The 17,812-nt window shown below is 41.5% G+C and overlaps 1 long non-coding RNA gene across 9 annotated transcripts in view; it reads left to right on the top strand.

Annotated features, from left to right (window-relative positions):
• Positions 1 to 17,812, top strand: part of LOC147357678 (uncharacterized) — a 310,603-nt gene that overhangs the window by 133,151 nt on the left and 159,640 nt on the right. For 8 of the 9 annotated variants that reach the window (XR_015141519.1, XR_015141510.1, XR_015141509.1 and 5 more), the window contains one exon: positions 2,778 to 2,882. The exons of the other annotated variant lie outside the window; for it this stretch is intronic. This is a non-coding gene — a long non-coding RNA (uncharacterized LOC147357678). The remainder of the gene's footprint in view (positions 1 to 2,777; positions 2,883 to 17,812) is intronic. 9 annotated transcript variants of the gene reach the window in all.

Genomic DNA, 17,812 nt, shown 5'->3' with positions numbered 1-17,812 from the left:
GTAACGCATATGTACCCATTGTGGGCTTCCCTGGTAGCTCAGGCAGTAATGAATCTGCCTGCAACGCAGAAGAGACTTGGGTTCCATCCCTGAGCTGGGAAGATCCCCGGGAGAAGGAAATGGCAACCCACTCCAGTATTCTTGCCTGGGGAATCCCAAGGACAGAGAAGCCTGGTGGGTTACAGTCCATGGGGTGGTAAAGAGTTGGACATGACTGAGCGATTAACACTTTAACTTTACTTCATGCACCCGATACAGCCAAAAGATGGTACTTAAATCCTGGACAATTTTTCATTATTGTGATGACCATACCTGCATATGGTAAAAAAAAAAAAAACAAAAAAAACCTGTTTGCTCCTCCCAGATTCTCATAAATAATCATAGATAATCAACTTCACTATTATCTTCTTAGAATTTCGACATCTTCATGACCTTTTTCAAGTACTTTGGTTACTCAGTGAACTGTTGAAATGTCTCATTTACCCTTCAGCTTAAAACAAAACAAACAAATCCACAAAACTATTCTGAATAACAGAGATAGAAGATAAACTTAAGAAAATTATCTGAGAAAAGGAAATCACTGGGGGAGGAGCATGGCAAGCAGATGCAGAAGGTTCAAAATACATAGGATAATTCAAGGAGGAAAGAATTGTGTAAACAGAAAACAAGAGAGGAAAAAACTACTCATGATGGAACAAAATTTATTTTTAGATTAGAGGGGCCCACTGTGCACCAAGCAAAATGAATAAAACAAACATCTGGATTTACACTGGTGACTTTAAAAAAAAAAATTAGAAGTAAACAAAACACAACAGGCATGTAGACAGTAAAACAGTCACCAGAAAAAGAAGTAAACAACACGAGCTAGACTGACACTTCTAGAAAAACAAGCAAACAAACAAACCAACTAGATTCCAATAGTCAAAAAGTTACTTCTACAGAATACAAGAAAAAGAATTGTGACTGAGGTAGTTAAAACAAATTAAGTAGTCTTTCCTATAGGAATGCAAGAAAAGGGTATTCTTGGTTCTGGAAGGGCTGAGTTGGTAAACTGTTCTTGAACCCTCTCTGAGAAAAAAACAAAGTATGTGTGATGGTATGGTTTTTCCTGTGGTCATGTATGGATGTGAGAGTTGGACTGTGAAGAAGGCTGAGCGCCGAAGAATTGATGCTTTTGAACTGTGGTGTTGGAGAAGACTCTTGAGAGTCCCTTGGACTGCAAGGAGATCCAACCAGTCCATTCTGAAGGAGATCAGCCCTGGGATTTCTTTGGAAGGAATGATGCTAAAGCTGAAACTCCAGTACTTTGGCCACCTCATGTGAAGAGTTGACTCATTGGAAAAGACTGTGATGCTGGGAGGGATTGGGGGCAGGAGGAGAAGGGGACGACAGAGGATGAGATGGCTGGGTGGCATCACTGACTCGATGGACGTGAGTCTGAGTGAACTCTGGGAGATGGTGATGGACAGGGAGGCCTGGCGTGCTGTGATTCATGGGGTCGTGAAGAGTTGGACACGACTTAGCGACTGAACTGAACTGAAAGGTAATATTTATAACCTTAAGTTATGAGGAAAGATTTCAGTCAAGGTATGAGCCATTACATAAAGAACTCAAGGACTGAAATGTCACAGTATAGAAAAACTAGTGGTGAACAAAGAAAATGAACAAAGTATGGATTTTTGTAGTGCATAGAATATAGACAGACATATATTGAAAGGAGATAATTTAAAAATGATATATAACTGTCAGTAGTAATACAATAATAATCAGGGTCTGAAATCCAAGATCATAAAAGCAAAGGGAAAAATGTACTCACTTCTTCATGTAACACAGGCAGGAATCAAGAGTGCTGACTCATAGCCAAGAGGTGGAAACAATGTCCATCAACAGATGAGTAGATAAAGAAGATATGGTAAATATATACATTGGAATATAACTCAGCCATTAAAAACAAAATAATGTTATTTGTGGCAACATGGATGCAAGTAGAGATGATCATACTAAGTGAAGTCAGAAAGAGAAAGACAAATACCATATGATATCACTTACACGTGGAATCTAAAAGATGACACAAATAAACTTATCTGTGAAACAGAAAGAGAATCACAAACATAGAGAATAGACTGGTAGGTGCCAAGGGTGGGGAGGGTGGATGAGGGATGAATTGGGAGTTTGGGATTAGCAAATGCAAATAGACATATATAGAATGGATAAACAATAGGTCCTACTATAGAGCACAGAGACCCATTTCAGTATCCTGTGATAAACCATATTGGAAAAGAATATGAAAAAGAATATGTATGTATAACTGAGTCACTTTGCTCTACAGCAGTAATTAACACAACATTGCAAATCAACTGACTTTTATACTTCAATAAAAAATAAATAAAATTTTAAAAAGAGCATGATTCCTTTTCAGCACTGATGAAAAGTCTTAAAATGAAACTTGAAGATACTTTCCAATAGAATAAAAAGTAATATATTCCTTTTGAATGAGTGAAAAATAAAAAAGACATTAGTAGAAGGACTTCCCTGGTGATCCAGTGGCTAACAATCCACCTTCCAGTGCAGGGGACAAGGGGACAAGCTGCAACAGCTGAGCCCATGCTCTCTGGAGCCTATGTACTGCAAGCCCATGTGCTGCAATAAAGGGCCTGAGTGTCGCAATGCAAGATCCCATGTGCCACGACTGAGACCTGATGCAGCCAAATAAATAAATATTTTTAGAAAGACATTACTAGAAACAGCAATCATCAATCATAGCTTCCCTTTTATAGGTGCCATCTCTGAAAACCAGTGCTCTGCCCAGAGCCCCAGCAGCCAGAGTATGCCAGTGAACCCACACAGCAGGGTGAATACTGAACCAAGGATGCAGTTCAGAGGTAGGCCTGAACCATCCACATTTCTCTGCTTGGAAATTTGAACAATAAAACGTGAAGACTGGTCAGCACTCCCTCTGGACTAGCTCTGTAGGTCACCTCAGCCTCAGGTGAGCTGATCCGAGTGCTGTGTGTAAATTGGAGAGGTGACTTGCTGAAATAAGCTTCAGAATGGAGCAAGCACCCAGAAGAAAGAAGTGAGTGCTTTTATCTATAGATGTTGTCTTTCTATATAAAGACAAGAAAACTGCTTCACCTCTGAGAAAGTGTAGAGCTTTCTGTTCCTTATAAATAAGATTCTTAAAAGTCACTACCCTTAGCAAAAGAAAAAGCAATGGAACATGAAAGCAACAAATATTACAACATTGGTGACAGGAAGTTTAATAGTCCTCATATCAGATATAAATGGGTTAGAAGTTCCTAATAAAAAATAGTAATATAAGTAACAATTCTCAGATTGCCCAGTCACCCCCGTGAAAGGTGAAGACCCATCTGATTATAAGAAGAAGACAGAGATAACTTTGGAAATTAAGTGGCTCCTGCACTGTGGGAGAGCTGGTACCTATTTCTACTCTGCTGTCCACCCCGTCACCACTGTTTGGTATTGTTATTGTTAAGTGCAGGTGATCATCTTTTGAAAAGCAAAGAACATTTTCCTGATACGCTTCCTTCTTCTTGCCCTGTAATGAATTTGTGGTTACCAGTAAATAAGTCTTTTGTGTATGGCGATGGATAGCATAGTGATGGCAAGGAGAAGAAGCAGAATCTCTGTAGATGTAGTTTATCTGGAAACAGAGTGAAGACTTTTCCATGTGTGTCTGAAACACAACCCCTGGGTCAGCTCAGGGGTTGCCAAGTGAACTTGGATAAGGAAGTAACATTTTACAGAGTGCCTACTAAGTGTAGGCTCCTTGCCTGGTCCTTTAAAAACTTGAAACTATTCCATATCAGTGATTTTAGGAATCTGATAAAAGGCTGCTGCAGCCATCCAAACTTTGGCTCAAAGATTGCTAAGGGATTACTTCGTATCTGTTTGCTTCGGGCCTTTTGAATTTTGTCTTCTTTCCATTTCAGTCTTATTTGCTTTTATATCTGGTTTCTCTCTGTCTATCTTGACTTGGATTAATGAACCTTTTAAAGAGCATTTCCCCAGAATTCAAAGAAAAACACATTCCATTCGTTGAACAAAGCATGAACAAGCAACTAATACATGTCATGAACATTTGGTGCATTTTTTTCCCCCCAAAAGAGTCCTCAAGTGTCAAGCACCACTGCTGTGAATGAGGCAGAGGGGCTCTCCTACCATATCCTGCCCCAACCTCTGGGTCTCCCCCTACTCTTAGCCAGACCCCTGCTTGCCAGGACAGGGAAATGACCACCATGGCATCTGCACTGTAGGTTTCTAGCCTCATGACATCTAATCCTGTAAGTTAGGTTTTAGTATCTCCCTTTTTCCAAGGAGGAGCATATGCCCTGCACGTAAAAGTCAATTGCTCATGGTTCCAGTGCTATAAAATAGAAGAGTCAGGATTCAAATCCAGATTTGCCTGATTTCAAAACGTGTATGCTTCATAGTCTACTGCAAAACATTCATTTATTTAAGAAGCCATGTGAGAGCATCAAATTAAAACAAAGAGTTGTCGATCCTCCTGGCCAAAGGGCGCTGTCAAAAGAGCTCCTTCACTGTAGAACAGCAAATATAAGCATTGGGGTTCCATGTTTCTGTATTGTCTTCCTACAAGAAGGTGGTACCAGAAAACCCAGCCCGTGTCTCATTTTCTCTTATGCCCTGGATGGTGCCTAGCTTCTGGCACTTGATAAATGCTCATGGATTTATGTGTGCCATAGGCACAGTGAGACATGGGACACACTGAGAAAGTGTAGCACTGGGCCCTGGGGTTCAACCTTTCTCCTCTCCAATCACACACAGAACATGACCTGCCCCTCACCAGGCTGAGCACATTCTTCAAGCAATTAATTATTGTGGTAGATGGCCCCCTCCCCACTGAGCCTTGTCTCTGCCCATTGGCATATTGTTGAATTATAATGCATTGCTAATTAGAGGTGACCTCACGCCAGGCTGCTGGGTCTCTTGGGTCAGGACCAACCACAAAACTGGTTATCACAACGTTTCCTACTCCCCCCACCCCCACGCTTCCCCTTTTGGGGGGGTGTGTGTGTGTGTGTGTGTGTATGCGCTAATTTCAAATCCTTTCCCTGCATCAGTGAGCAGATGAGATCCTCAGCCAGCTTTCATCTTTCAGAAAAATGAATAGTGCAGAGAGAACATTATCAAATGAGCTGTTGAAGAAGTCAGTGAATATGTCATTGAGTGTGACTGCTTCCCGAATGAATTTAGATTTATCTCTGTTATCTACCCAGTCCCTCTCACCAGCCCCCCTTGCCAGGCTGGCCCTCAGGGCAGGCGGGTGCCCACCGTGAATTCTGACCGACAGCTGTCCTTCCTGGCTGACAGGTCCAATAGGGCCTCTGAGCTTGTTCAGGAATTTGGTTTGTTAATATTATAAATGAACTCATTGGGCAGCCTTGTTAAACACCTTGTATCTCCTGCTTCTGCAATTTCTTAGAGAATTCCATTTCCATTAGGCAGATGTGGGGAAGGGGCCACACTCTCTCAAAAATTGTTTTATCATGTCAAGAGATACTGAATGACTGTGACAACACAAAAACAAGAGAGCATCTATTTTCTTCTTATCTGGCTGTTTCACTGAAATTAGGGAACTCCAGTTCTTACACCATTCAGTCATTCATTTGCCAAATGTTTTAGAACACCTAATCACGTGAGGAATCACATTAAGTGTATTTGTTGTTAAATAGAACAGACGTGGCCCCTGCCCTTGTGTAGCATATACTTTAGTCTATGATCTACATCAGGAAGCAGTTGCAATTGATTCCAGGTTTTCAAAGGAATAGACTTTGACAACCAGGAAAAGATAGTTTTGTTTTAGGTAGAATGTCATCATCAGAACATGATCTCTGGGGTCAGGCCGGTCAATCTTCTCGGATAGAAAACAGAAACCATTGCCTCTGAAACAGGATGCTATGAATAAGAGTAGTCACAAAAGAAGGAAACTTTAAAAATTAAAGATATAGTAAAAATAATATAAAAGTCCAATGAAAATGTTGGAAGATAAAAGTAAGAAAGTAAAAAAGAAAAGACAAAGAGATGGAAATTAGGAAATTAGAAAAGATAAGAAAATTAGAGATTAAAATACACTTCTAGCACTTGCTTAACATGAGTCCCAGAGAAAAGAGGGGAGAAGAAATTATCAGAAAAATCATACAGGAAAATTTTCCACCATTAAAAAATATGTTTCCAGATTAGAAGAGTTCACTGAGGGTTGAGAAATGGAATGAACAAAAGCCCAACCCAAGGGCACACCATTGTGAAATTTCAGAATACAAGGATAGAGAAGATTCTAGAAGCTACTGGGGTTGCTATTATTTTCTCCCATTCTGAAGGCTGTCTTTTCACCTTGCTAATAGTTTCCTTTGATGTGCAGAAGCTTTTAAGTTTAATTAGGTCCCATTTGTTTATTTCTGCTTTTATTTCCAATATTCTGGGAGGTGGGTCATAGAGGATCCTGCTGTGATGTATGTCAGAGAGTGTTTTGCCTATGTTCTCCTCTAGGAGTTTTATAGTTTCTGGTCTTACGTTGAGATCTTTAATCCATTTTGAGTTTATTTTTGTATATGGTGTTAGAAAGTGTTCTAGTTTCATTCTTTTACAAGTGGTTGACCAGATTTCCCAGCACCACTTGTTAAAGAGATTGTCTTTAATCCATTGTATATTCTTGCCTCCTTTGTCAAAGATAAGGTGTCCATATGTGCGTGGATTTATCTCTGGGCTTTCTATTTCTATGGGAGAAGCAGAAGAAAGTCACATACTGAGGACAGCAATAAGAAGGGCTTCAGGTGTCTTAGCAGCAGCCTGGGAAGCTGGAGAGATGCTAGAAATTCTGAGAAGAAAAAAGAAAAAAAAAAATTCAAATTCTGACCAAGCCAAGTGATCATCATATATAAGATGCTGCTACTGCTGCTGCTGCTAAGTCGCTTCAGTCGTGTCCGACTCTGTGCGACCCCATAGACGGCAGCCCATCAGGCTCCCCTGTCCCTGGGATTCTCCAGGAAAGAACACTGGAGTGGGTTGCCTTTTCCTTCTCCAAAGCATGAAAGTGAAAAGTGAAAGTGAAGTTGCTCAGTCATGTCCGACTCTTAGTGACCCCATGGACTGCAGCCTACCAGGCTCCTCTGTCCATGGGATTTTCCAGGCAGGAGTACTGGAGTGGGGTGCCATTGCCTTCTCCATTATATAAGATGAGAACAAAGGTATTTTCAGAAAAACCAGGTTTCAAAAAAAATTTGCCTTCCATGTGTCCACTCTCAGGATGCTTCTGCAGAATGTACTTTGTAGAAGCAAAGGAGTAAAGCAAAAAACGAGGAAAACGTAGAATTCAGGAGACAAGGGTTTGTGAGAGAAACCATAGGATTTGGAGCATGGTCTTGGAGGGCAGTGGGTGCGGTATAAAGAGAGGTTTAGAATTCTGTCGGTCTGCAGATAACTGAGGGATATTAAGCACTATGGAAATATTTGTTAAAGAAATGTAAATAAGAAAAATAACACTCAAAAAGCTATAGACCCCACTTTACAGGTACAGTCTCTTCCCAGCTTCCAAAATCATCCCATAAAGGGCATATTCCACATGATAGAGGTAAGAAACATCATCTCTGCATGGCAGGTGGAGACTCTGGAGGACTTGGGCTTGCTATCTGTAGGACTAGAATCCTCTCTTCCCCCGGTATAGCCACCTTTGGGAGTGTAGACCCATAAGGGAAATATTTCCCTGAAAAAGAACAGATCTCAGCAAAGTGTCCCGGGTCAGAAAGTGACAGTGTGACACACAGGGAATGTAGTGGCCTCATTCATTCATTTGCCAATTATTGAGTACCTGCTGTGTACCAGACCTCTTAGGCAGTCTGGTGACCTCAGCTCCATAATGCCTGAATGTCTAGATGGAAAGTGGGATTCATAGAACACAGTCAGCATGGTGGAAAGTCCCCTTCTTATTTTAGCCAAGCTGTATGTGGTCAGTGAAGATTCACAATGGAGAGACAGAAGGAAGGGATGGGGTAGAGACCCAGAGTAGGGAGACAAAGACAGTAACAGAGTCAGAGAGGGAGGCAGAGAGATATTGAGAGAGAGAGAAAACAAGGATTTCGTTAGCAATGCATTCAGTAGTATAAGAGATAAAAAGGAATATCCAATTAACACACCATATAATTGCTTGCAGACATTCTTTTTTATTTAAAGATGAAATAGCTAAGAGTTCTAATCAAAACTAGGGTCACAGCCTACATATTAAATGAAAGAAATTGATTGGGTTTTTATTATGCCCTGACTACTGCCAATGCGCCTGGATCACAGATTGCCATAAATTTATACTTATAAACTACTAATTGCCCAAGTCATAATGGTAACAATGGGATAATGAAACCATCCTGATCAAGCTGAAGCCAAATTCTGCTTGACAACACGGGGGCTTTGCGAGAGGGGACAGTGAAGGAGGAATTGTGCACATAAACGCAGAAGGCTTTATCATAATAAACACCAGCAGCAGAAACACAAAGACCTCTGAAGGTCTTCAGTTCTTTGCTAAGGGGGCTTCCTTTCTAAGAAATCACTTAAGAAGGGGGGCGGTTACGTTTATAATACAAGCACTTGTATCCTTTATTTGTCTTGAGAAACTAATGACTGACTTAATCACATTTGATTAAAGGAGATGTGTTGATGTAGTCATGTGTTTCTGATTGCATTAGGCTTGATTGAAAGTGGCAGGGAGAGTATGTAATAGTCTAACTGCCCCCTATATCTTGTCATTGGGGCTTGGCAGGCATGACGTGGGAAAATCCTGGGGGAATCATTGTAGTGAACAATGTCATCTTTCAACTTGGGGGAGGGGGCCTGTGGTAGTGAACTTAAACAAAAAATCGGCTCTCGTATCAGAGCTGATGAAAGACCTAAAATTCATCTGCCAACACTTCCATATTTAGAGGACTGAAAAAAAATGAGGAAGAAACTGCATGCACATGTAAAAACATTCTCCTTCCAGAACATGTAGATATTGAATGACAAGCTGGGAGGGTGTTTAAATATTTTATATTAGTGTGCACAAGAAGGCAAGTGCTTAGATTCAGCAATTAATAGTCAAACCCATTTTTTTTAATGAATTTATTGAAGACCTAACCTACCTTGTTCCAAGAAAGATATACATAGATGCAAAAATAATAGATTAGTTAAGTCCTGCTGTGATAATACATAAGTGCACATGGTTGTGATAATTCAGAAGTTTAGGACTGTCAGCTCAACCAAACCCAGATGTTGGCATGGCTGGAGTGGGCTTCTGACAGCCATTCTCCCATTTGTACCTTCTGAGGAACTATGATTCCCACCCAACTTCAGCCTGTCTTTGTATCTCACCTTGATGACTAATGCAGAGGCCTTGTTAAAAATTAGATTTTGGGATCCCCAACTCCCAGAATCTTGGATTAAATCTGGGGCAGGGTCTGAGAACTTGTATTTCTAAGTTTCTAAAGTTGTATTTCAGTCCCTCATGCTGGTAGTCCAGGCACTACATTTTGAGCATATTGTGGGAGAAGAATCATTAATATGTATTTTATTAATACAGTTAGGTTTCACATCTGCTTAAAGTTCTTCAGGGTTTCCCAGTCATTTACAGAGTTAAGTCTTACATGTCTTATCATTTCATCTCCAACTATCTTTGGAAGGAGACAGAACTTGGGAACAGATAAATATGCCAGATATATAACTAATCCTGCCATCAAAAGTTCTTTATCATCTAGCCCCAAATGACTTTTCCAGTTAAAATTTCTTAATATAAAACATGGAGAAGGCAATGGCACCCCACTCCAGTACTGTTGCCCGGAAAATCCCACGGATGGAGGAGCCTGGTAGGCTGCAGTCCGTGGGGTCGCTAAGAGTCAGACACGACTGAGCGACTTCACTTTCACTTTCCACTTTCATGCATTGGAGAAGGAAATGGCAACCCACTCCAGTGTTCTTGCCTGGAGAATCCCATGGATGGAGAAGCCTGGTAGGCTGCAGTCCATGGGGTCGCACAGAGTCAGACATGACTGAAGCGACGCGGCAAGCAAGCAAGCAAGGAATATAAAACAAATACACAGAATGTATGAAAAGTTTGCAATGTATAGGGAAATATAAAGAAGAAAACATAAGTGTATTTCCTAACCAAGAAAAAAAAAATATCTGGAGAGATAGACATGTGTGCGTGCATGCTAAGTCGCTTCAGTTGTGTCCAGCTCTTTGTGACCCCATGCACTGTAACCCCAGGCTCCTCTGTCCATGGGATTTCCCAGGCAAGAATACTGGAGTGGGTTGCCATTTCCTTCTCCAGGGGGGTCTTCCCAACCCGGGATCGAACTTGCATCTCTTTACCTCTCCTGCAGCGGCTGGCAGATTCTTCAGCACTAGCGCCACCAGACCCACTCCAGTGTTCTTGCCTGGAGGGTCACAACCTTGCCTGGAGGTTCTTGCCTGCTGCTGTCTATAGGGTCACACAGAGTTGGATACGACTGAAGCGACTTAGCAGCAGCGGGAGTGCCACCAGGGAAGCCCAGAGAGGTAGATAGTCAATCATTATCAGTGAATACCACCTGATGGTGGCATTCTGGATGATTTCCACCATTCTATTTGAATTTTTCTATATTGCTTGATTTTTCTGAACTATATGGCTATTTGCTGTGAAAAAGACAAAAAAAAAAAAGTTGAAATCTTCTACAACTCTACAATCTAGAACAAAAAACAAAGCTAGCTTTTTAAGCACTAATTCTTCTGCTTTCTCTTTCATGCAACCAGTTTTTCCAAGTGAACAATACATATTCTCTACTTGACTCTTCTCAGCTTACCTTGCCCTTACCTCTCAGCTCTGTCCTGGTGGAGACAAGTATAAATATCAATAATGACTCAGTGCTAATTGTGGTCCCTTGGTGAAGTCTCTGAGCTTGTTTCCTGAGACACCCTAGAAAGGTTTCTGGGCTAGAAGACGAATCTTCAGCCCTGACTCCTCCACGGGCATGTGGCATCACCTGAGGGTTTGGCCACATCTCGTGAGGACACAGTTTTCGACAAGGCTCAATTTCACCTCACACTCCAGCTGAATACCAGTTAATTTTGCTGAACCTCAGGCTATAGAACAGTGTTATAAATACTTAATGGCAGGGCTAAGGATTACATAACATGTGGAAGTGCCTGATTCACAGGCAGTATTCACTAGACCTCACCTGTTTCATCAACTATGTACTAGAGATGTTCCTACCTACCTCACTTCTGGTAGGGTTGCATGAGGCTTGGATACCCTCTTACATTTTTTTTTTAAAGAAAAATATTTTGGAAATATGATTATCACACCAGAATTTTCTTGATAATGAACAAAGTCTATGGAGGTCAGAATTCTGGTGTCTCATTCCCATCCAAACCCCTCTCTGACCCACTCCCTGATCAGATAGCTCCCTTACAAAATTGTTCACTGGCTTTCAGCAAGTTGCATCCTCTCGCAAACCCACCTCCTCTCTTACCCACCTATCTATACCATGAGGTGGTTGGATTTGATTTTTTTCCCAAAGCCCCTCTCCAACTTTTAATCAGAACTCTCTGAATTCTGTAAGCTTATGAAACTGATAGGTGAATTAATGCAGAAGGAAGTAGAGGATAGGATGATTGTTGAAGAAGGGAAGGAAAGTGGTCCATGGGAGAGAAAAAGAAGTAAAAGGAGAAATGGAAAGAAAAGGGAGCAATGAACAAACAAAAATGGAGCCTCGCATATCCGCAGAAGGAAGAGGCATAAGGCAGCCCATCAAAGAGAAGATAGACATATATTTTTCTGTAAAGCTATTTTTCACCCTCCCATACAATGAAGGCAGAGCCATAGTTAGAATTTTTAGTAGCTTCAAGCTAATTTAAACTTCATCTTTCTGTTTGACTAGCATTAAAATATCATATATATTTTTCTCCAGCGGGTTTGTACATCACCACATAATTGGCACCCTCAATACCTGCTATTACTCTCTCTTCCACAATAGAGATGGTCAGAAAGTTCAGAGAAAAAAAAAATTCCCCTTCTGCATCTACTTGATTTCACAACACAGAATGAATGTGATACATGGATCTGGTTTTAAATAAATTATTAGCACCATATAATTTCTTGTCATATAATCGAGGGTACATTTCATGTGAAAAAAAAAAGAAGTGAGAAAATAATTTGCAAATAGGTTTCAGCATGAAAACATGCAAGAAGAATACCTTCAACAGAACTTTTGGTGATGAAAAATGTTTTATAAAATATGTGTTGGCTTTCTCTTGTCATTTTTGCTTTCTCTCTCTCTTTCCTTAAGGAAAAAATCATTTATGTTGCAGATAACTTCCCCTTAGTTATTGTTGCCATTCCCTGCGTTTGGGGTCTCCACAGTGTATTAATTTCCGTTTTATGTTGTCGTTTGAGAATTAGATACTCAGAGTTAGGAGGAAGGTGTGGGTTTATCAGGGCTGATGTCCTGTCCAAAACCGAACACCTCTACAGTTTCTCCGGCATTTGGTGACTCTGCCTCTGATTGCATAATTCCAGGGACTGATCACCCACACACTCAGCAGGCAAGCATCATGCTGGGGTCAGGGATTGGACTTGGGTCCTAGAACTATCATTTACCTGTGTGACCATGGGCAAGTCATTTAATCTAGTCGTCCCCCACCTTTTTGGCACCAGGGATCAGTTTCGTGGAAGACATTTTATAATGGACTGGGGTTGTGGGGGGATGATTTTGAGAGATTCAAGCACATTACACTTATTGTGCACTTTATTTCTATTATTATTATATCAGCTCCACCTCAGATCACCAGGCATTAGATCCTGGATTGGGTACCCTGGTTCATCCCTGTGGGCACTGGATGCCTCATCTGTGGAGCGGGGGTCATTTCCCTAATCCATGGAGGAGGTGTGAGGTTTCAAAGAGAAAGTGGTTATGAGAGACCTAGCACAGTACCTGGAATGCAGCAGGTGCTTAATAAATGTGCAGCCTATTCTGCAGGCTACACCATCCAATCCCTACTTGACAGGTTTCCTCTTCCCCAGTTAGTCTGAGATTAAGCTGAAATCTGTCCCCAGGGGACTTCTACCCACTGGCTGTTGTTCCTTCTTTGAAGACCATAGAACAAAGCTGCTTCTTCCATATGATGGAAATTGTTTGACAAACATCACATCCCTGTGACTCTTCTCATCTCACTGCACATCCCCAATGCTGACTGAACGAGCACACTGATTATGTTAATTATCACCACAAACCAGCCCGAAAGCCATATCTGAAAGTTCATCTGTGTGCGTATAATGGAAATGGATTGTTGGGGACGTCTCTGAAGGTATATTCTATAGGCATGTCTGGTTTCACAGGCCCAGTCTAGGAGGTCTGATAGAAACTTCTAGTTGTAAGAAGTATCTGATTCTTTATCCTAACACATTTCTCTTGCCTCTGTAACAGTTTCATCCTCCAAGCACTTGCTACTAATGAATTATGCAACATACCTAAAAACAAACAACTAAGATATACAGTGACTTCTATAAATGGTTTAATAAATGCAGTATTAACCAAATGTTGATTAAAAAAACAACAACTCATTTTGGGTCTTATCTCAAGAAAAGAAGAATCATCTGGAGGAAGTAAAATCATCTGGTGATTAAAACGTTGGGGCAAACGACCACCCACCATTCAGAAGCTTCTCAGGAAGCTTCATAGGGGTCTGTAGCTTCCCTCCGTGGGGGTTTCTGTGAATGTACCTGATGACCTTACCTCACTCAGATCTTTTGTATCTTCTCCATTCCCACTGTGACTGCTTTTTCTCAAGCCATTGTCAAGTTTCTCTGGAGGAATGTAATAGCCAGTCTCTCTGTATCAGGTGTAGCTGCTTCTAATCCACAAAGCCCCCAAATCATCTCTACATCCAGGTGCATCACTCTTCTATTTAAAATCCCTTGGCGGGTCTTGATGTCTTCACAAATGTAGCTGCTTCTAATCCACAAAGCCCCAAAATCATCTCTACATCCGAGTGCATCACTCTTCTATTTAAAATCCCTTGGCGGGTCTTGATGTCTTCACAAATGTAGCTGCTTCTAATCCATGAAGCTCCAAAATCATCTCTACATCCGAGTGCATCACTCTTCTATTTAAAATCCCTTGGCGGGTCCTGATGTCTTCACAAATGAAACACAACTTCACAGTCTTGCACACAGTATCCTTCAAGATCTGATTCTAGCTGATACTCTTGCCACCACTTTGCTTCATCTAACTTTTTCTCCACTGCATACACCTGGCTTGTTCCTGTCTCTACTTTGCTCATGCCATTTGCCATGGGTGAAAGTCCCTCCCCTCCCCTTCTCCATATGCCTCAGTTCAAATGTCACTTCCCCTGGGATCTCTCCATGACCTCTGCGTGTGGCCAAATCTTTCTTCTCCGTACTCCCACAGCACCTGGTAGAATTCTGTATTCGAACTCAACACACCATAGCATGCAGCTGTTTCTTCTCTAACTTTGAGTTCTCAGAGGGCAAAGATGGTATTTTGTTCATCTAAATTCCCACCCATTTCTCATTCTGCTAACTTTAGTTTTGACTGCTAGAGAACAAAGAATTTGTTTGGGAAATTGAGATTAAGTGGTAAAATATGGATTTAATTTACAGAACATCTGTCCTGGTAGGCACTGTATTTGATGCTTTAGGTTCACATTCTCATTCAGTTTGCTCCAAGCCCATGAGATGGGTAACTTCCCACCATTTTACCAAAGAGGCCAGAGATGGGGGGTGGGGTGAGGGACGTCAAAGAGTAGGTGATGGAACACCTTGTTCAAGAAACTTGGAGTCCTGAATTGCCTGCCTCCCTTGGTATCTCCCTGGGTTCTTTCCCTCTCTCTTGCTCCCAGATTCTCGCTTCTTCTGTCCAGATTCGATTTTTCTGTCTACATTTTCTATTAACTACTCTTCTCTATTTCTCATCCCTCCCCTCCACCTCTTTCTTTCCCAATCTTTCTCTCCACTGTTTTTTCCCTTTGCTTCTCTTCCTCTGATTCATATTTCCTCTTTTCCTTCCTTTCCTTTCAGTTCTCTGTTATATTTTTTCCAGCCCAGTAGTATTTCCCTAGGAAAACAGACTTAATCTACTGTCAGTCCTTTGCGGCTCTGTGCCCAGTCTCCACCCACTCCAGTTCTTCAGCTGTGGATGAGCCTCTGATCGCTGTGCCCCACAGCCTGATACCCATTTCCAATACACACATGGTCCTCCTGATGTCTAGACAGGTGGGCAGCTATCTAGGCTGCTTATCAAGGAGTTACCCTCCACAAGGAGAAGAGCTCAAAGACCGGATCATCTCCCTTTACCCAGCAGTACCCCAGTCCACTTAGATGGCGAGACCTATGCTGTAACTTCCTCTTGGCAGCTAGAGTCTCACCAGAGTGGAGAATGAAACTTAGCACACAGAATGAGTGCCTGTCACTACCTGAGCTTCAGTGTAAACTTCTATGCAAAGGGCTCCACAAACCATTTACTCATCCACTTCTGAAGATGGAAAAGTAAAACCTGCTTTTGGAACTCACTTGCTTATATAAACTTTTCTGTGAGAAAAGCTTGAAGTCCTATATGTTTAAAACACGCTTGTTTCATGGTCTTTGAAATAAACACTAGAGAACCATTAAATGACATTTTGGGGGGAGATGTGTTGATTATTTGATTGCAAACAATTTTGTTCATTTAACTATTGATTAACATAAAAAGATGAAAAATTCTTGGAATGTATTTTGCATAGATTCAGAACTTAAAGAATTTAATCAAAAATAAATATAACTTTGAGAAATTAAGCAATTTAATATTAGAGAGCTAAACACTAGACTAGTATGATTAATACTTGTAAATTTATTTTTTTTCCCTTTTTCTGGTAGAGCAAGTCCTTGGTGATTAAAGCCCTATAGGATCATTAGTGATATAGCCCGAGGAGCTTAGTTCCTGTCATTCAAAGGTAGGAGCAGAAGTAAAAGACTTGGTCCTGAAGAGTCCAGCTGGGAGATGTTTGCAGACAGAATTTGGGGAAAGCAGAGCATCCCCCAAAGAATGGGGAGATGAGAGAAAACTCAGTCGTTGAAAAGTACGCTAAGGGAACTTTGGGAACTCTAGGAAAGGCAGAACATGTAGTTCTCCTTCTTGGGACAGTGATCTCCTTAAGGGCCAGCCTGGGTCTAATTCATCTTTGTTACCCCAAAGCCTAGCACAGAGCCTGGGCATAGTGGACATCCAGTGAATGTTTACTGAGTGAATACTAGCTAGTGTTTTGTGAATGCTTACTATATGCCAGGCTGGCCTAAGTGCTTTATATACATTAACTTGTTTATATTTTTACGACATCCCTAAGGCACAGGTACTTTCATTATTACCATTTTGAAAGGAGGAAACAGGCACAAAGAGTTTAAGTAATTTGTTCAAGGCTCTGGGGGTAGTAAGTGGCCCAGCCCAGATTTGAAGCTATAGAGTCTAGTTTTAGTGCTCACGTTTTCTGTGATTTGTGGAGACTTGTCATCAAAATGCAGGGAGTTCATGAACCATTAACCTTCTTGGTTCTTTGCCAGAGAAAGGAGAAATAGAGTTCCATGATAACCCTGGGGGTGGGGGGTGGGGCAGTGAAATAGGGTCTTCCAGAGGCTATACCTTTTTTTCTGGCAGAAAAACAGTCAATTTAATCTCATTTAACCTTGCTAATCTTATGTAGTAGGCAACATTAGAAAGCTGAGACTCAGCAAATTCAAAGCCACAAGCTGGTAAATAGCCGAGTCAGTGTTCTCATTACGCCAAGGTTCTATATCAGGTAAGAAACTATAGTTCCTGGATTATGTTTGATAAGAAAATGAGGCTAGACCCCAGCCCTCCCTCTATCCCTTTGTTCTCAGAGCATCCCGGCTGACACCCTCACCATCTTAAACTTGCTCAAGACAATCCAGGGGGTTAGAAAGTACAGCAAAGGATAAAGGGACATTCCTTTACTAAACAGAATCAGTTTGTTTACAATGAATGCCCTAGACACTGAGCCAAATGCTTTAAGAGACATGAAGATGATTCTAAGAAAGGAAGATTGACTTGCTGCCTCCAGGCTGAGCCGTCATCCTATCTGAGAGGTCCTGAGACCAGGCTTCCAGCCTGTGTTAGAATCACAGAAGAGTTCAGCTTCCCCAAAAGAAGCTCCCAAGAGGAATCCTGGATGCCATTCTCTTTAAGCAGAGTTGCTTTCTGTTTTCAGCTTTCACACCTGGGTCTGAGGAAACCCTTTGCAAGTCTGGTTGACTGAGCCCAGTCACACGACCAAATCCTAGCTCAAAACCTGGACCTAGCGAGTCTCACAATCCTTGACTTCGAATCTAGAGTAAAGAATGCAAAGAAGCAGGCATCTTGGAGAATTTGCTGAGCCTGATTCTCCAGACCGCCAACAGCTTTCCGAGCTCCCACATGCTTTTGGTAAAATCCTCCCAAAGACAGAGGAGATGGTCAGGCTCATTCTGCAGCCCCATTCTGCTGCCATCTTTAGATTTTGGCCAGATTCTTGTCAGGAGTCACACAGCCTTTAAAGTCCAAGTTAAGAAATTGGGTTGGCAATTAAACAGGGAAACACAAGCATCAGCTGAAGGCTGCTTTGTTGCACGGTGATTCTCAACATCTTAGCAAACTTCTATCTGTGGGCTCCTTTTGGAGCTACTAGCCTTCACTCCTGGAACTCATCCCTGGGCCTTTGTTCATCCAGGATGCTCAGCTTCTGTCCTAGTTTTAGGATATTGCCCATATTGGTGTCTGAGTCT

This window comes from Bos grunniens, chromosome 15 (assembly GCF_055505025.1).
Source record: "Bos grunniens cultivar Pamir isolate PY7600 chromosome 15, Bosgru_T2T1.0, whole genome shotgun sequence".
Lineage (NCBI taxonomy): Eukaryota > Metazoa > Chordata > Mammalia > Artiodactyla > Bovidae > Bos > Bos grunniens.
This window is presented reverse-complemented; position numbering and strand designations above follow the sequence as displayed.